At 38.6% G+C, this 20,899-nt stretch overlaps 1 protein-coding gene across 3 annotated transcripts in view; it reads right to left on the minus strand.

Annotated features, from left to right (window-relative positions):
* brat (tripartite motif-containing protein brain tumor) overlaps window positions 1–20,899 on the minus strand; it is a 34,277-nt gene that overhangs the window by 9,958 nt on the left and 3,420 nt on the right. The window contains exon 1 of one of the 3 annotated variants that reach the window (XM_088043931.1): window positions 10,640–10,734. The exons of 1 other annotated variant lie outside the window; for it this stretch is intronic. The gene's annotated coding sequence lies outside the window, so the exon portion shown is untranslated. Of the gene's footprint in view, window positions 1–823; window positions 956–10,639; window positions 10,735–20,899 lie in introns of those variants that run through there. One more of the 3 variants, XM_088043930.1, reaches the window with a different exon arrangement.

Genomic DNA, 20,899 nt, shown 5'->3' on the forward strand with positions numbered 1-20,899 from the left:
AAACGACCTCGCGGCCGCCGGTTCTGAAATTCTCTTCATTTTATCCTTCAATTTCTTTCATTTTGCGGCCGCAGAAATGATGAAACTCAAAATTTAGAAAGAGGTCTTCTGAAGAACTGTATTCAATCGCTAAATATCAATAAAAGTGTCTTGAAGTTAGTAAAACTGAGATATTATTGAGATTTATGGAAGAAAACTCCTCCTGTCCTTAGCCGAAGGCCACAATTTTGCAGTCATAAATTTATATTATATGGACCTTTCAAAACAGTTTATGGACAAGCTTTCTTATCACTATAACTGACGTTCAAGTAGTCTATTGAAGTGTCATTTACCGACACAAATCGCGTGGTATAATTTTAATTTACTTTTGATAAAAAGAAGTGGGATTTTAATAACATTTGTAACAAGGCAGGCTGATAGGTAACTAGAGCTAACGCCAATAACAACAAAAGTTTTCAACAACAATTTAATCTGTCCACGCTGTTTAGATTTTGGTCCGTTGACCAATGTTTGTTTACTGAGAGATAAGGATGCAGCAATAAAAATACAAGCAATTTGTTGATTGGGCCTATTAATAAACTAGTGTTGCTTGTTGTACTTTATAAATACCGCTTTGTTTTGCTGGTGTCGTCTTTAATTTATTACTGCCTGTGAACGCATGCCAGAAAATTTGCACCCAACCTAACCTGACCCAATGTCAACGATGGCACTAATTTAAGTCTAAGCCGATCACAGAGTTAATCGAATTAAACTCGCCCGTCGTAACTGTCTTATCTTCGTTTTAACAAAGCTTTTAGGGCTATTGTTCCTCCACCAGATTTACCTCATCCATTGAGACGAAAAATCCAAACACAAAGTCCTGACTTTTCACTTTCTACACCTTCATTTGAGCGTTTCAGCACTAAAACGCGCGCGAGATGGTCGACCAGCGCCGCCGCCAGATGTACACACTATGGTATATTGTTTCCGTTAATGTTACGCAACCGCGCAACATAACTCTCGAGTGAAAGTACATCTACCTTGGATTCGTGCCGTTGCATAAACGCGACGTAGACTACGTCGACTTGAAGACATTTCTCTAATATTAGACCCCCTCTATCGGCCCGATCTGAGCCCCCTCGAACCGAAGAAGTTTCAGGCGCGGCCGATGGCCTTGATCGCTTTCGGTACTCGTGCAATATCACTGTTGATCAGCGGACCGCTGCGGCCTACTTCTTTGTTGGGTAACGAGAATGACGGCGCAAGACCCACCCCTTTGTACCACATACTTAAAATTTCTCTGGTTTCGACGGTACTCTACGAGGAAGGTCAGGCTTGGCATGGCCCAATGCTTGATAATAGAAATCGTTACGATAAATTGAACAAACAAATTTCTTATCGAAAACGAATCGTAGAATGGAGAACACCCATCGAGAAAAGGTCGTTTATGATTGATCTCTAAGCACACTTTCCGTAATAACAAAAAGAGCGGGTTTAACCAAGGCTGTGTGAATGTAGACGTGTTTTTATGTGATAAACGGTCAGACGGTTTTACCTGAGATCGGTCATACGATTTAGGGACTATCTGATGGCTGCTCAGACAGAATATTAATCATAGTAGTTCTGGACTGAGTTGCCTTATTGGGCTACATTGGGTTGGGTTTTTGGAGAACAATACTGCAGTCTAGCACTCGGTCATAACTAAAGCCCCAACACAGAGAAATCGCATATGTACTTTCTTTTTATCGTAAAAAGCAGTATTATTTGATAAAACTACACAAAAACTAGTTAAAGGTCGTTACACAGATTGCATCTGCTTTTCTATGCTTGGAACACCGTGACAAACCACACACGAACATCTAAATGTGCATGCAAATTCACTTCGAAAAAACTCGCCTTTTACGCTCGTAAAGACATAACATGGAGAATCGCATAGATGTTCTGTTAAACTTGACCTTTTTTCCTTATAAAAATGTGCCTAAAATAAATACATTATTATGGTACGACCTCGAGAAAAGAAAATGACCGGCCCTGATATTTCAAACATCAGTCTCATGTTACCTAGTGACCAAGCCCGAAAGATTCGGCTCCTTGTCTTGTCCTTGACTTATTTTGAATAAAAATATCTCGACATAATTGCGGACATTTGTCAGCAGTTTCAAACGTTCATTACGACGTCAAAGGTGTAGGTATTTTCACAAAAATACGGCCACAGTGCATAAATTTTATTGACTCTGTTTGATGTTGAATGAACGTGGCCTTAGCAGGAAGCAGTAATACCCTGCTTGGTATGTAGAATTTTATTGTGTGTTCCTGCTTCAAGACACACAAAAGAGCTTACGTAGTTGCGGTTAAAAACCCTGATGCACTAGGATGTATATGATTCATAAAAAAACTGTACATATTTGAAATGAATGCCTCCTACACACGATATTACCGCCGCCTTCATATCCATCGGAGATTTTAAACGGTACAGTTATGGTCTATGAATGAAGGTACATTTTAAGACCTTACTAATTGTTTGAAACAAAGACCGGTCATCGAACTGGTGACTTTTTTGTTCTTGGAAAAGCATCCTTAAACTAGAACCAAGGAGTGAAAGCATCGTCTTCCAACCTTTGCAGGAAAAAATTCAAAACGTGTAGGCTACCCAAGTATCGAAGGTAAACCTGTGATATGAACCGGCGCCGTCCCTGAGCCACATCCGCCTTTACTTTTTCTCTCTTTCTATCTCGTTCTGCAAATTTCTTCGTTTTCCCGCGCAGCACCAGAACGATGGAAAATTTCGACAAAACCATGACCATGAAAAAGCGCAAAAAACCTCGACAATACCCGCAGAGTCAACGAACGCACTCGACGAAGAGAGAAAGAATGGTTAAACGAGATATTTTTTGTACGAAATCATTTAGCAAACAAGGGCGTCGTCTTGGATGAAACGAGCATTAATTATCATTCTTGTCATCACCATTAGAATCCCGAAAAGCCCTTTGTCGTCCCTTATCTACGTCTGTTTTTCCGCCGTGTTTGGTTAATATAATTCGCGTTTATTACTCTGGCGGAAAGGTAAACAAAAAAACAATACCGTAAAATAGGGAGAGGTGGCGGATAGACCGACGATAATGTATTATTATCGATTTTTATCTGTTCTCAGGTGATCTGGGTATAAGGTTACGTGTGCTATGCAAACTCCACGGGCGAGTTATCAATTACATACGTGGCATTCATCTACGACGCGACGCCGACGACGCCCTCATAAATAACACATTTATTTTGGACGTAATCGAATTCATAAAAATGCATTGAATTTCGGGACGTATGCCCCACACGAGGATTCTATCAACAAGTGGAAATCGCTACAATCGATAACATGCCGGAAAAGAACTGACGTATAAAAATGTTTATTTTAAAATATGTATCAGTGTTTGCTTACACGTGCGCGTTGCTTAAACAAGGCGGTTTATTGTTTATAGATTTAGTTATGGCAAAGCGACCTTTTACCGAAACTAATTTCCACCATTTGGGATAACATTTGCTTAACCCATTGTCTTGTAATTTAACGCGAACAGAAAAATAAAAATCCATAATTGTTCCAGCTCAGGTGTTGCTATTATGCAGATAACCGATAATACCTGCAATACCGCAATATTGGATGCCCTACTTTACATACTTGGCGCATTTTATATATTTTTTTTAATCCCACATCTCGAATTGCACGTGAAATAATTAAAATAGCCTGAATTGTCACCTAGATAAAAGCACGTCAAAATTCCATTCGCTATCGATTTGTTTAGTTTCAAAACCTAACTTTATGAAGTGTATTTACATTCACACAAAACGAGAACCTATTGAAAGCGACGTCTTTCAGCCTGTGCCCATTAATTGCAGTTCTAATTTTAACACCCACCTACTCTGCAAAAAGGTATTTCCAGGAGCTCTTGTCAGAAACACAGCTTTGCAACTGACGGTACAACGATAAAGAGGAAGGATTTCTGAACAAATTTTCATACCTGCAGCTCTCACGACGCACACGGAGGTTATCGTTATTTTTTTAACACTATAAAGCATGAAACTGATTGCGTCAATCACTGATTCATCCACGTTCTTTATTGTTACCTGAACGCTTGTGGTATTCAACCGACTTGGTATTCTCCACGAGTTGCTTTTCTATACCTAGAATTGTTTAGACAAAATGTTGTCTGTGGGCTTAAAAGACGAATTTCCATTCGTGTGCAAATGAATGTAAATGAAATAAACTTTGAAGGTGAATGGCACAAAAAATTCCGTGCACGTTGCTTTATAATTAAATTCATTTTTCCGCGGAATAACAGACAAATCACTTACGGCATCGTCATCTGGCGTAATTTAATTACACTTTCTCTGTGTCAGTGTTTAAACGTAGAAATCCTCCCTCTCACATTTTCAGTATTTTTTTTTAGTACGTTTGCGCAAAATCTTGTCATTCTTCAGTGTCATAACGCAGGACTAAGGTGAGAGTTTCCCAAAAATTCACAGGTGTAATTTCCGGGTCGATTACGAAACGACTAACTTCATACACGAACAATTATAAATATTCATGGGCGTGAACATATTGTTCTTTACAAGCGGGGTCGTAGCCGCAATAAACGCGAAATTAATTACTGTTTAAAAAGTGCAACTAAATTAAATGGCGGAAAATTAGTATCCCAGACGCTGGCGGAGATTATTTCCAATTTATTTTCAATTCCGCTAAATTATTTACAAAATGATAGCTTTGTAAATATAATCTGATTATAATATGATGGGTAATTTCCAATTGAATTATGCGCCAACAACGCTTTGATTCTCCTGTAATTATATTTAATTTCAAATGTATTGTTGCCCGAATTGGAGCTTGGCATCTGTACTTAGTGACCCCTCATCGTGCAAAAGCTCCAAGATCGATCAATAGGAGTCTCTTCGTAAACAAGTTGACGTGACGGGTGATTAAGCAAGATTCCTTTTACCAGTACCGCTTTGAAACAATAAGAAAAACAAGAAAATCTTATCAAAGCATAACTTTAGGAAGGTTTCTAGAACGCATATTAGTTTTCGATAACGCTGACGAAAAACAAATATAGCGTCAAATGGTTATTTAATGCCTTTCCCAACGACGAAATTCATCTTCATGCCCGCATGTCTGTTGAAAAAAACGCAGCTGCACTAATACGGGCGTTAAACAAATTAATTCTCTTCGACATCTATGCTCGTTTCATTAATTTCTTTGAGAGTTGGAGCAGAGTTTGGAAGTCCCAAAGGATTCGGGGAGTTTCGAGATGAAAGTTTTACAGTGTCCGCTTCAGCCGAAATTACTTTTCAATTGGGGAAGGCAACAAAACAATTTCCAAGGGGTTGTTTCACGGGCGATTTCTATAACTTATTACGTAAGTTATAAAAAATACAGACTAGAACACCAAAAGAAAGTCTGCGTACTCTTACTTTCAGCGATTAACGAAATCGAAAGTGGATTTGCTTCTTGTTGAATAATTTACGGTATTGACGAAGTCCCCGTGTGTGGAACCGGTCTGGACTCGCTATTTTTGACTCTCGATGAATTCGCTTAATGATCGATTCATTTATTATTGTCATTACCATTATTACTGCTGTCAGAATCGATAACGGAACGTGCCTGTAACGCGATAACATCGGATTAGTGCGACCCACAAGATGGAACAAAATCCAATTTGATTATCATTAGAATATTGCATTCATAATAATCCATCAATCTTCTCTGAAACTAAACAAATAACGCCCCGCGTTTTTAATCGCCCCGAAAAAACCCTCTCTCTTTCGTTACGCTTTATCAGGCCGTTCAATAACAATTTTTTCGGTCGCAAGAGCGAAAACAATAGCTGAAGAAAAAAGTCTCTAAATGTAATTACCAAGCCGTGAACTTGATGTATTGCACCGCCAACAAAACAAAGAATTTTTTACGGAGATTGGTAAGATCTTACAACAGAATTAATCGGAGTTACGCCGAGTTATTTTCTTGTAATTATGCAGCGACCTCCACTCAATCAGAATTAGTGCACTGCCTACGCATTCATTAAAATTTATTTTTTACCATAAATTCACTCCCAACCAACAAAATGGGCATTAATCATTGTCGCGTCCAGTCGGATGACAGAATTAAATTATTTAGCGAGCAGTGGGAAAAATGACATCTTTTATTTTCAACAAAATCGATAAATCACGGCCGTTAATTATGTTTGCATAACGGCGATCATTTTTAGACCCGAGTTTGAATTGGATTGAATTTCTAAATGATCGCATTGAAAAATTAATGGGAATAGTGGGATGTTCCCAACTTGAACACTTTTGTCATTTTACTATCATAATTAGAGATGATTGGATTAAGTTTTAATTGGAATTTATTTTCGACAGGCACCAGTCATAATTAATTATTCCTGAAATCTATAAAAACTGGAAATAGTGGCAATTCCAATATCTTAAAAGAAGAAACTAGAAGACCTAGAAAATGTCGCATTAACAGGGAAACTAAGTGAGATTTCTTAATAAAACAAGCGTGTAAATGCAAATCGAAATTCAATGAATAAATATTTTATATGTAACGGTTCGTTTTTAATTCGATGTACACATGAATAATATTACTGTCACGTTTTGAAATATGAAGCACCAAATGTAGAGAAACGATTTATTGTCAATTTTGATAACAAATAACCAAACGCGCGATTTCTAAAATTAAACATCAATCAGATTTTGTGGGTCGAACAACTATGTAAAATATACAGTATGTTATGAAAACTCATCTAGTTGTTTCTGTAGATATCTACAGATCAGCTTGATAATATCCAACAACTGCAATTTCATGTAAATTTATGATAAAATCAGCGAGAAAAAGCTCTCGATTCTCGAGATTAGAAATTATAACACTTCGGCGTAACAAGATTGACCTTAACCGCATTGAAGCAATAAATAAAAATAAATTGTGACAGTAATTTCTCTGGTGTAATATCAGTTAATTTGACATTACCGATTATTGCCGTGTTGACATCAAACAATTCCTCAGTAACAAAACCTGAAGATGTAACTTCGAAACCGGAAACATTCCTCTCATTAAAGTAGGTAGATTGGTATTTTATTCACGTTGCAAAATACGTCATAATTTAAAACAAGGATTATAGAATTTCCTTGTGTTGCAACTGACTCACACTCATGCAATGCTGGGTCTAAACATCCTTATCTTACCGGAAATGCAGTGAATTTTAGTACGAATTACCAATTCTGAGTGGATTTGCTCAGTAGCTGAGTAAGCTCTAATAATCAATGGAAAGCTTTATATTTAGGCATTAAGAAACCGCGAATGCATTTGATATGCGTCAATCGCCTCCAGCAACCCGTTTAATAATGCAGCGGTTTTATTTTTCATAAAATCGAAACGTTTATTTTAGAAGTTTATTTACTAACAAATCACGAAAAAGTTGGTCGGCGCCGCCATAACAATTTAAGTAGTAAACACGTCTTAATAAATAAACCACAAACCCTCAATATTTAAACAAATCGACGTAGCATACAGACTTTGTATAAAGATACCCTCATCCTACCGAAATAATTAAATTAGACCCAGGCGGATCTAATATTGGTTGGAACAGCTTTACGCTTAATAAAGTTTCGGTGGTTTGTACGCAATAACACTTATGAATATTTTACGACATCCGACGTAAACAATAAGGAAGAGGGATGACCTAAGTTAAAAAAAATCGCTTTCTAGAAGCTAAAACAGTGAAAGGAAGATCCCTCGTTGCACGATATTCACTTTAACGCTGATGCAACTACTCCACGGGGCAACCGTGATCCTCCCACATCGGGAAAGTGGGACAATGAAGAAAAAAAATGAAGTAACGTTTGCAAATGCCCTTGTCAGGGCGTTATTAATAGAGACTAGGCCAAAAAAATAATAAAAATTCATGGATTGATTCGGAACAGGCGCATAAATAAACATGAATGGTCGCTTCCTCAAACGGACGGAATCGCAAATGCAGATTTATTAATATTTAACAGTCTGGGCGGCCATTTAATATGGTTTCGTTAACGGGAAAGGCGCTGACGAGTATAAATCGCGACATGAGAAATGTCGAACTCATTTGCAATAAGGTCACGTTATTTTAAAAAATGACGTTCCGTCCGAATCCCTGAACACAACAATAAAGTAATCGCTTTAATTGCGACGTCGTAAACTTTAAACCCCGGCAACGAGGGATGAAAACGACGAAAAACTCCTTCCACGACTTACTAATTTGGAATCCAAAACCCTCTTGTTAAATTAATGCAACAAGAAAATTCTAAAAGCGTTTCCGCGCCGGTACTTTTTTTTTATTTAGTATTCGGGTAAAAATAAAGTGGATATTTATGTTTTCCCCCCTCGATTTATAGGTATTTTACTCGATCCCTTTTCGTTGAAAACTCCATACCACGGGGCAACTTTCCGCGAATTGCCGCAGCGCAGCGGCGCGTAAAAACTCCCACAAAAGAGGCAAAATAATGGCTTTTCACGGCGACATTTACTAAGCAAAATACTGGTAATTCACAAAGGATTCAAAACGACGTGCTGCACAAGAACATTAAAATAAACCGAGGAGATTTACAGATCGATTTTTCGTTTTTTCAAGGAGAAATGTGACACAACAACGTCAAATATCTGCAGCCCTTCGTGCGCGTTTAAACAAAGAACGTTTCGATATTCCGTGCAGCAAGGTCTATGCTTTGTCGGCGTAGTAAATTATGCATGAATCCTGCAGGAAGAACGCTTATGCAGTTTTTGCAAAGCAACACACAAAGACAAACAAAATTTACCGCCTCAAAAGGTAATTTGTCAGAACGTTTAAAACTCACGCGAGGAATTATAAAGTTCAACTAATTACGAGCTACTTAACTTTTAAGTAATCTCAAACTTTTCAGACAAGATTTTTAAGAGCCAAGGAAAACTTACAACATTTCTTACTAACAACCTCTTTATTTTTTAATTACTGTTGTTTTTATATTCCAATTACATACCCAAAGAAAGATCGAACCAAGGTATAAGCAAAATCAAATTTTTCCGTTCTGGTGCATTAAGCACCTCTTGAAATGTAATAAGCTTGGATCAGCATGTTGCAACTTTACGATCTAAGAAAATCAGATATGTACATATTAACTCTACCATTTTTCTGCTGCACGAATAAATCAAAAATAACAGAAATGATGCAGTGTAAAAATGTATATTAAATTACATGCTTACAGAGGCAATTTTCCGTCGATTATTACCACTATAGTTACATTTCCTTACTACCGCCAGGATCAATACAATTACATATTAAGAGCGGAAAATGTGTAATAAAATTTATGAAAATATAACCATATTTATGCAACAAGTCTTAAAAAAATATGCAACAGGATCTTAAGATACTTTTTTTAGAGTTTAGAAATGGTGTTCAAATATGTAGTCAAGTCATCTTTCTGAAAACGAATTGTCTACGATTTCTCTTATTCTTCGATCATGAAAAGATAAAAATAAACTCATATGTGGGAGCAGTTAACCATGAATTAGCAGTAAAGATAAAAGGACAATTACTTGACTGCCAGGTCATTAACGTGTTAGCAACTAGTTTTTTATTGAATTTATTCAAATGTTTCGTTTACCGTGCAAGAAGTAAGTAACGTAACTTTTCCTGCCATAAAGTTTACCCTTCCGTTCTGAGTGCGTAGTGTTTTGCCCGTAGTGTTAAAATTGTTGAGTTTACATTATAATTCCAACTTTGCCCTTAAACAACTGTTATCAACGTCTCATTTAGAAACTTTGCGTAAACAAAAACCTCTTCTTTCCTCTTGACTTATTCAAGTAGTAAATTTCGTAACACGAAGGGCTTACAAATTGCGCTAAAGGAAACCGCTCGGTAGCGGTAACCACATCGAAAAATAACCATAACTCGAAACTGTTTACGTTACAAGACATTAATGTGTACTTTATAATTCCGGGGCGCGCACATGCAACCGTTTCAAATATGTACAACACTAACAAACAGAGAAAACCTCCTCGGAGTTTATTATTCCACGCATTTAACAAAGTGCAGCTGGGGAAAACAAACGGGCCCAACTGAGTCGGTTACAAACGCGTTGGTAATACGTCATTAATCCAGCTGTGATGAGGAAAAAATGGTTTTCGATGTTCAGTGACGAACATCAAAGCTTGAGAGATAGTGATAATTGAACTGTATGGTAAAAACATCAGCAAAAGGGTCAACAAACTCGCATGTTGAATAGATCCGAATTTAATAGGTGATTGAGAGCAGATGATGCGTCGCGTCGTGTTCGTGATACATCAACAGTTGTAGCAACATTCGTAAAGTGAAAGAAACCACGTTATATAAGCGGTCCAATTAGAAAAAACGAATGAATTAGTGAAAAATGAAAGCATTGATGTAATTAGTAGAAAAAAGAAGCGACGAGGTTCCTGCTGGATCCGTTACGCAAAGAGGATCCATTATTTCGTCTAGTTTGCGTAAAGCAAACAAGGATCTCTGTTCTTTCCGTGGATGCAGCAAGTTGCAAGGTTGCAACAGCACCAGGTCAACGCTCCTAGGCTATTGTTGTAATTGCGCAAACGGGAGCACATTGCACCATAGCAGTGCGCCTACGACATACACACCAATTTTTCGATACAAAGTGATTGATGAGAAAGTGAAAGGTCCAGTCTTGAAATACTGCTGGGAACTTGGTTGCCACTTGAACGTCACTCGGAGTCGAGGATCGTCATGTTTGAACTGGCACACCCACATATCAGGGATAATGAAGGAGCGTTCCCACCGGAACGACCATCTCAGTGTTGTGCCGCTCGTTAATCCAACGGCGCCGCCCCGCCCACGGACAGGGTGGCTAATTAACACCAATCGATCTTCTTCCACTAGCACTAAGTGAACTTGTCAAAAAAATCGCGTGATTGAATTGTCGTTTTTATGCAAAGTTTACATCGAATTCAGCTGGTTCTGTATGTAATTACTCGAGTCCCATGAATATTCATACCATTGCATTATTTATACTTAATAAACGCTTTGCTGGCGGACGTTGGATGAATGCATGAGCTTGCGCCTGCACTCCGCGAAACTGCGAATAAATGGTGCACCAAGCAAAAATTAATTTTACGTTTCTAACACGCGCAAACCCGAAAACAATAGCGATACAATGAGTAATTCGCGACGAAGTGGCCATTTACCAGCTTCGAAACGAAATTAATGATGAATATTTTGGTAACGTTCCAAAACTTTCAAACGTAAATAAACACGTCGGTTTTCACGGCAACAAAGAGAATGTACGAAGAATGACCTATCAACCTCGGCCAAACGACGCTACGAAAATTTGTCTGGATGTTAACGATTCTACGATCATCTTCGAACCAAAAACGTTGACGTAAACGCTAAAACAAGAAAAAAATCTTGTAACATATACAAAATTGTTTATGTTCCCTTTTCACATGATCTAAAAAAAGCCGTCGCGTTGAAAACATCAGACGCATATGCTTCCAAATTTACTGTCGACGTGCACACCAAGAGAGTTTTCCAAATATATTCTAACACGGCCTTGAACTTGATGGCTCCAGCGTCGCCGATATGGACAGAGCAACAAACTCCGCGAAAAAGATCATCCTCCAGTTTTATGGGTGTAGTTATTTTTGGCGTACCAAATGGATTGATTGCCCACTTTAATCTGTTTCCAATGGCAACAAGCAAGAGCTAATCCAAAGACAAAACGATTTTCCACGAATTCTCCATGCTAATAAACGTGCAGGCGTCTAAATTTAGTGGTTGATGTATACAGAATCAGGCACGCAAATTTTCAACGCAAATAAATCAGTTTAATATTCACTGCCAACATTTCCTCAACGGCGGAAAGATAAATAAAATATATGAACGATGATGCTGAAGCGAATTTTCCAGCTTAGTGGAAAAACTAACGAGCACGTGGATCCCGTTCCACAAAAAGGGTGTACTCGAGCACGTGCACCAACTCCTCGTGTTATTCCAACTCAAATCCGAAAACAAAGCCAAGGAAAGGCTGAAATACACAATGTCTGCGAACTGCAGAAAAACTACACCAAGGACGCGCACGTTGCATGAATTTTCCCTCAGGATATATGTATTACGAACAAAAGCCGTCATTGTTTCATACAGTGTGATCTCGTATCGCGATACTACTCCAAGATCCCACAGCGAGATTTAGCTCAAAGAATGGAATTATTTCAATATTGCATTCAAACAAGCTCGAGCCAACGAGTTGGTTTGTGTTTTAACAATGACCCGGTATAATAGGAAATTGTACTTCCATTATTAATGTCCATTCAAGTTACTTTCGCCAACATGAAAACATTTCCCTGCAAGGTCAATTTTTAATTAGGTCGCAGAGGGCCAGGTGGAAATTCATTTTTACAACGTAAGCGTTTTTCTTATTACGAAACTCTGTTTCTATTATTCGGAGTTTGGCGTACTGCGCAAAAAATTTCGGACACAGCAGCGGTTTGACACATATCCAAAAGATTAGATAAGGGATTAGTTTCCGTTATGAAAATTTGCGACCAGATTTCCAATTGTTTGGCCAAAAAACAGTTCATGTGATCACCGCCACGTTACTTTACAAATAAATTCGAGATTAAGTATGTCGTTGAAAAGTCTGGTTCTCGACGACATAACATGCTTGGCCAATGGAAACAAATGCGATTGGATGGGATTCAAGGCATTTACCAGTCGGGTGGTGGAAAACTTGGGAATTGAGTGCAGAGAATTACGTCTAAATTTGATGGCAAGAAGTTGTATTTACTATAAATTTGAAAAAGATAACAGGATAGTTTTAAACTTAATACGCACTTAGATCAAGCACTTAACCAGACCGCCATATTAGAGATAAGTGTATTTAAAATTTTCTAAACAAAGCAAAGGCGGATTTACTACTTCCGTACTTGGAAAGGAAACGCATTGAAGATAACAGTGTAAAAGTATCCTTGGATGATTCACAATTCTCCAAACAATCAGTGTGTCGCAAGAAGACATAATCACCTTTCAAAACTTCATTCTTATCTGATGTTTGCGTATTTTGCACCGCTTCGCTGTAAGATTTATGATCGGTTCAAACTTTTTAAACTTTTTCCAGAAAAAGTCACGGGTCAAGCGCACCCAGCGTCGAATTAATAACCCATAGAATCGTTTAATTAATTTTTTGTTGATTCAAACGACAGCATCAGCATCTGGTTTCTTTCAAGCAACTTTCAATTAGTTCGAGACGTTCGTATCTCAGAAACCGCGTCGCCTCTCCATCGACAGTCTTCATCGATCGTCTGTCCGGAGCCTCCGGGTCGGGCAAGCAGACCCCTTACTCCGTCGTTTCCGGCTTGAACTCCTCGCGAGGTCTTTGTTGGGTTCGCGTACGTTTTCAAGGTCAACGGCGCGCAACATACAAATGAGTATCGCACGGCGGCACCAGGAGCAACAGCAGCACCGTCACCTTCAACTCTATCAGTTAGAGATGCTGTTGGACGGGTTAACGTACGCTGCTGCGGTACCATGGGCGGCGCGATCTCGAAATTACAGAGAAAACAACGACAACGCTGTGTCATTAGACGCCATTAGTCCTCTCCATTTACATTTCCGTGATTGGAGGTCCCCCTTCGACGAGAATGACAAAAGTTATGACGCGTCGCGGGGCAACTAGGCGTAAATCGGGAGTTTCCACTGAGCAATGGCCTACTTGGAACGCTCTAAGGGTTTCCAAGTAATTAAGTCAAGGCACTGTGTGAATTCTGAGTTGTCAGCGTGGTTTCGATATCGCACTAGGGAAGGAAGTTGGATCTAAGACCGGGTCCTTAAAGTGTCGTACAAGCTTGTCCCTGAATTTACGTCTGATTAGTATCGCAATTTGACACAACATTTCGTCATCGTTTCTGCAGAAAAACTTTCTAAAATATGTTACGACGTTTTTCGTTTCGAACTCGCTGTTTTCTCAATCATCTTCTCCATTTCCGATCACGGTAGGAACCTTCTTTTATTATCGACATTGCTCTGCGCGCAGAAAACTCTTGTAAAGGGAAAAAAGAAAATAAGACGTCTTTCTTTTGTAATATCCTCCGTAGATCCAATATATCACGTAAGCAGCTTTGGTTTATCTTAAAAACGAGGTTAACGAACTAAATGTTCTTACCAGAAGATCGTTGAATTATGGCGCGGATGCTCGTAACAAACATGCTGTAAGTGCATCATATACATAACTAATTAATATATCGTCTGGAGTAAACTCCTCCAAAGGTTGCTTTGATCACTTCCAGGTTCCAAGAGAATAATTAATGAATAGGTTATTGAAATTAGTCGATATAGCAAATGTTAAGCTTTGAATTTTGCAGGTAATTAACGCATCGACAACCTTTCCAACGCCTTTGTTACAATGTCTTGTCTACACTAAAAGCGCCGTAAAGCATCAGAAGTTAGAATCGTTACCTACAAAGAGTCGGTCGACATTTATAGTCCATTAAAAACTTCGGAATCTGATTTAATCCAGAAAAAAATTCAAGGAAAGCAAACATTTGCAGAAAATCAGCATAAACGCCGGTCGTACTCGTAGTTTCCAAGTAATTAAGCGATGGCATAAAACGTATGCAGAATTTCCTCCATGATCGCGCATCTGAATGCGGAGGGACTCACGTTCCTACGTGCAAATAGAATTCGCTACATTTTTCCGCAGTATAACGATCCTTTGTTTAAGCGTTCACTTAGTCGACGGTGCCGCAGGATTCTCATGCCCGACGTTCCACTCGGCCGACCACAAGGCTGCGGGGACATTCTCCTCCTTCTTCTCCACCGCACACTTGAACCGTTGAACCCGAATGATACAAAACGGCCGATGGCGATGGCGCATTCATCAAGTTAATGACAGGCGCGAATTACCATCCCGGCCATTCATAAAGTTCGATTAAACAATGGGCTCTTTTCGGGGGGCGGTTCATACATTATTATTAACGGCCGCCAGACTTTATCTAGTGCGACAAATTATTTCCCCTGCACAAGCACGGATATTTAAATTCCAAGCGATTCGGGGATTCTGACCGTTGTTCTTTGCGAGATCTCAACGACAGACGATAAAAACGTCTTTATCCCGACGATGAGCGAAATTTATTTGATTAAGCTTCTTCAAAGCGCTCCACTCGGAAAGGCTCAGCTCGGAAAAAATCAAGCGGAAAAAACCCCGGCGAAAAGTTGTGATCCTTGAGTTTGCTTTTTTCAATTCGACCAATCATTCGGTTCGAGTGTAATGACTGAAGTTTGCAATGTTACTAATAAACCACGAAATCCGGTGTCAAAAGGATTCCGAGCTTTATTAAAACTCAGATTCCTCACATGAGCAATAGACAAGCCACGTTTCCAAACTGAATGCTGAATTATCTTAGCGGATGTCCCTGTCGTTTATATTCATAAACACATCCTCCGTCGCACGTCGGATCAACCGAAGGCTTTGCCATGGCTTACATCATTGATTGTGCTGTGCGAGGATTCAGATCCGCAAAGCAACAGGGACGCGTTCGCCGAAAACGGTTCAATAATTGGACGTCCTCTTCAAACGAACGTCGGACCAAGAGCGAAATAAAAGCGAAATAACGCGGACGAGAGCGAAATAAAAGCGAAATAACGCGGACGAGAGCGAAATTAAAAAAACGCGTCCAAAAGATTTAGAGCGTGGAAAAGGCGAACACTCCATTATGCAAGTTCATCAGAAGACGTTTGCTCGTAATCTCCTTGGTAAACTTAAGAGTGTGTAATGGTGCAATTACGAATGCGATCATAAATGATTATTTGTAGAGTATCAGGGCAAAAATATGTGCTTGGTAATTACTGTGCTCTTTGAAGTCGTCCATGTAATTGGCATAAATTTCGAGCTATTTTCCATGTTGTAACATCATAATCCAAATCCGCATGTATGATCGATTCGCTAACGAGATTACAGGCTTTACTTTCAGTCCGTGATGAACTAATTACAGACAAATGAATCGTGACTGGGTATAGAAATGGTTCGTTATGTATCGAAGCCATCTTCTGGTCGGCGAAGCGTAAAGTCGCTGTGATTATTTCCCATTTTTAAGTGTGGTATGTATCTATGCGTGCACACCAGCACAGGTAAATCAGGTTCGCTTTTACAAGGTCGCACTACCGAGGACAATAATCATGGGACGTTTACCCGGCTTTGGCACATTGATCCGCATTTATATTATGCTGACCGGTCTCGGTCGGCTTTTTGCCGACCATCATCATCGACGGCGTGTATGGTAACCCAACGGTCGCTGAGCGCCTTCACTTTCATGCACACTACGTGATGGATGTTGTTATTATGGCTGTCGACGATTTGAGATTTTTTCAACGCCATCGCCTAAGCGGAGAACAACGAAGGTCGTACTTTAACCCGACAAGAGGTGGCCACATCTGGCTCGCGAAAAGTTCAGTTTTATTAACCTTTTGAGCGACTGCACTGCCATACCATGAGATCATTCCCGCTCAAAACGACATGTGGCGCCTCGAGGAGACAACGGTCATACCTGAAAAGGAAAAAGTCAGTTAGTCAAAATTTTACATAGTTTATCAACGATAAAGTTAGCTTAATGATAGGGTTTTTTTCAAGGCAAATATAGATAGCTGACTAAACAGAACGAGCCTCTTTTAGTGCACTCTTAGTTAAATGAGATGTGTACTATTTTGAGATGCTCGTTCCTTAATTACTCATCTAAGAAGTGGCGCTCTTCCGGATGATGATTGGATCGACCGACCACGGCTTAGATATCAAAACAACAAGATTAAACAAACGCATACTTGAAAACCACATTTGACAAGTGTTCTCTTGGAATTTGACAAGCAGACTATCAATATTTACTTTGAACAATCCTCTGAGAACCAACATGGAATATAGAGTGGCAATTCCCTAGTCTCACACGATATCGCATCAAAAATAGGATAGACGTGCGTTTTTGTACAAAACTTTTTTTATTAGTCATGACCGGGCATTGTGTACGTCGTTTTATAGTGATTAAACACAATATAATTTTTATTTTACGAGCAATTTAGAAATTCGTTACGTCTGTAATGAAGTCGCAAAAGTACAAAATAAGATTGTCGAACGACGTCATCAATGAACGTGGAAAAACCTAATAAAATCACTGATTTAATCGAATTTCGTTGTTTGCTATTTCTCTTCCGTACCAATTAAAAAGCAGTTTCGGATCAGAATTACCATCGACGTTTCCCTGTGATCCCGAAGATGTTGACTTTAGATTTTATCAATGTATGATGGCTGAGCTATTAATTAAGAAAGTGGAACACTTCAATCAATGCAAATGGTTAACTGTCTTCAATCGCGATTGTTCATTCCAACTAGTTCGGTTGGATTTAATCGATAAACACCTTTAAGCGATAATACTAATCACTTCCTTTGTCGTAAGTTACGCACATTAAATACGCAATTCATGAGATTCGTCTCGTTCCGATTGTTGCATTGTCGGTAGAGATTGGAATCTACCATTTTTGTTAATTTAGAACTTATGACAATTACTATCAATCGTGACTTATAAATCCCGAGACCGTGTTTTACGCTGATTTTCGTATTCGTTTTATTGTGGAGGGATGTAATGAAAAACGTGGAGCAAAGAAAGTTTTCTAATTGAATCCTTTTTGCTGCTTGGAGCCATGAATTATTTTCTTTGGTTACAGGGTCGAATCACTTAATTGATTCCTTCCATTGACTCGACTGAATATCAAATTTCAATATAATTGCGCTCGCACTATCTGTGGAGCTTAAAAAGAAAAAAAATAATGACTTTAGTATTGATTTTTTAGAGTCATTTGAACAATGAAAGTTAAAACTTTCGCTAAAATCGGTGCGCTTCAAGGCTCTGTCTTTGGACCCCTATTGCTTTTTTCCATCAATGTCGTTTTCTTACACAACCGCGTTGATTAATCTAGGACACATTAACAGATGGTAAAAGTATTCACTGGAATTTACTACGAAAACAATAATTACAGGAATTCTTAAATTTCAGGCATTGACAAATGGGGCAGGAAACGAGGTCCTTGTACATCATAAAAGTGACAAATGTTGACAGAAACACTGCCATTCCATTAACCAAAGAGGCGATTCTGTGGTTTGTTTAGAAAAATTCGATAACGAGTAAAACTCCCAACTATAATCTGAGAGAAACCTTGCATTGGTCTGATGCAATTACACAAAAACATCTGTCTTTGAGAACACATGTTCTGAACGAAATGTCAACATAGCGTCTTGAGTCATGGTAGAAGAAGTTGGTGTAAGTTTCTTTGATCAAATCCTGTTTTAACAACGCACATAGGAGCAGCCAGAACGCCATGCACGTCAGCAACATGAACAACGCAAAAAACGATAAGTGCTTTCCTGGGGACGGTTGGAATAAATTCAGTTGGAGGTGGCGCGCAGAGGAATTATCCTGCTGGTTCTTTGTTTCCGATATAATTAATTGATCGACGTATAGCAAGTCCAAGTGAAAGCGACTTTTTCGAACATCCTCGAAAAAATTACAGCTGCTACCGAGCTAGATATATTATCACCACAAATCAGCGGACATCCTTTCTCGTGCCGCCTGTTAAATTTTTCGTGTTGATTCGGTTAATGAGGTCGTACATTTGTTTCAATTCGGTCGAATCGCATGAATCACGTCGCATCTGCCAATTAAACCGAATCAACTCGTCATACAACAAGATCATTAAAAAAGACTGTCTTGTCTATTTAAACAATTTATCAATCGGTATTTTTGGTACGTCAAGGCTCAAGGCTGCTGAGGACACACACATGATAAAATCCGCACCAGGGCCAGAATGTGGGGCATTTTGGCGTTTTAATTAACGCCAACCCTTCAGCTTAAAAGTTACTAAATTGGGTAATTAGATTTATGCACATAAAGTAGGAAAGTTGGGTTTTGAAAGTGAAAGTCCTCCGTGGTTGAAGGTGAGAATCTGAGGCCATCATATCATGAAAACACACATCTTCACTACCTTTCTCAAAATAACAACAAAAATCAAAACTGATTATAATCAAGCATCACCATTATGAAACAAATTGTGCAACGATTTCGATGGACGAAAACTTTCAAATTAAACGCGATTTCGTGCAACATACGATGGAGATAAATATTGACACATACTGTAATTTATGCTAATTCCACTGCAAATAGCAAATAAAAATCGGCGTTAGCTGCACTAAACTGCTGAATAGTAAAAGCAAATCAAATCATTACTCCAGTATAATTTAAGTTACTCCCAACTGTTCTAATGTAAGTGCGCTCCAACCATTTGTTCATTTTTCACCGAATTGATGGCACTTTTTTATTTTTAGTTTCTGGCTTATTGCTAAAGTGTACGTCAAAGTTGTTTACTTCGAACTCTTCGTTTTGTGGAGTTTTACCACACCCCGAGGGAGACTAAATTCGTGTCAATGCAAATGATCGAATTGTTTATTGCCAATATAAAAGAAAGTATGCAGCTACCGGTGGAAATTAGAATTGACCGGTTGACAGTTATTTTTGTATCACAAACAGTGTGGCCAGTGTCAAATAAATTGCAACTTAATGAAACTGTATTTGACAAGTTTAATGTGGAGCAACATTGAATGGAGAAACGCTGAAAATAGAGCTATTAAGTAAATACGTTTCCATGGGATCAATTGTAACTGATTTACCACCAAAAAACGGGTCGAATTTCACTTATACTTGGGAAAAATACTGCGTGGAAAGCGTGCTCGCAAACGCCTATTATCTTGGTGCTAAAAAAGAGTGTCTCGTAAGTGCAGAGAGTGGAATCAGAAATGGGAAAAAGCGAAGACTGTTTTGCTAGATTTGAAATTTAATCACCGATATTGAGAATTCCGACAAAAACTTATTATTTAGCCATTACAAGCTCAAAATTAGAATACAATGATTACATTTATCTTAAGATAACGGCCGTGTGAAGATCATTATCAGGCTTGATGTGCAAGAGCAATAAACTTAAATTACTCAAGTACATTAGCTGTAATTAAAAAATGAAAAAAATATTCTGCGTTACCTGGGAACTTGAAGAATTAGCCGAGCATGATGATAATTGGAATTTTTATCTATTTTAAAGCATTTGGTTTCAAAAACACTGATAGATTCAATTAATTGCACTAAATGCAGTTTAAACATGTGATAACTGTTTCCTCCTATCAGCACTGCGCTAATCAGTTTATAAACTTTTTAAACAAAGAAAATGAATCATTGTCGGTTATCTTCTCAATTTCCTGACGATCTTTAATTAAATGTCTGTCCTGACTGTAATAATAATAAAATAAATTCTCCGCATGAATGTTTTATTTACTGCTTTTAAAACCGTGCAATACTTAAAAGTTTTCAAACATTTCTTTTTACAGCAGCGCGGCCGGTTGTGTTTTATATTAATACTTTTCTTGTAAAATCTAAACAAAGTTCCTAAAAGTTCTAACACGCGGCGACTTTACGACCGAGCCGGCGCTTAAACGAATTCGTTTCGGAATATAACATAAATTCTTCTGACAATTTAAAAACACCGTAAAAACATTAACTCAACAATTATTGGTCATTAATCGAATCGGTGGCAAGAAAGAATCGTCAATTTGTCATCATCACACTGATTTAAGCGATATTGAAAACAATGGATTTTTTTATGTGGTTGGTATAATTGTTAATTACGAGACCTTGGACAGGCGTCGACGACCGCCTTAAGTGTATAAGAAATTTCATCAATCATCATGCATTCCAGACACGTGTGAGGAGAGGAGCCATCACTTCCGGCAGATGTGGTCCTGTGTATCATAAGAGTGTCCCAGATTTTCAATGGTCGAAGACACCCACAGAACGCCTCCATTA

This window comes from Gnatocerus cornutus, chromosome 8 (assembly GCF_029298725.1).
Source record: "Gnatocerus cornutus isolate USDA-ARS CGAHR chromosome 8, icGnaCorn1.1, whole genome shotgun sequence".
Classification (NCBI taxonomy): Eukaryota; Metazoa; Arthropoda; class Insecta; order Coleoptera; family Tenebrionidae; genus Gnatocerus; species Gnatocerus cornutus.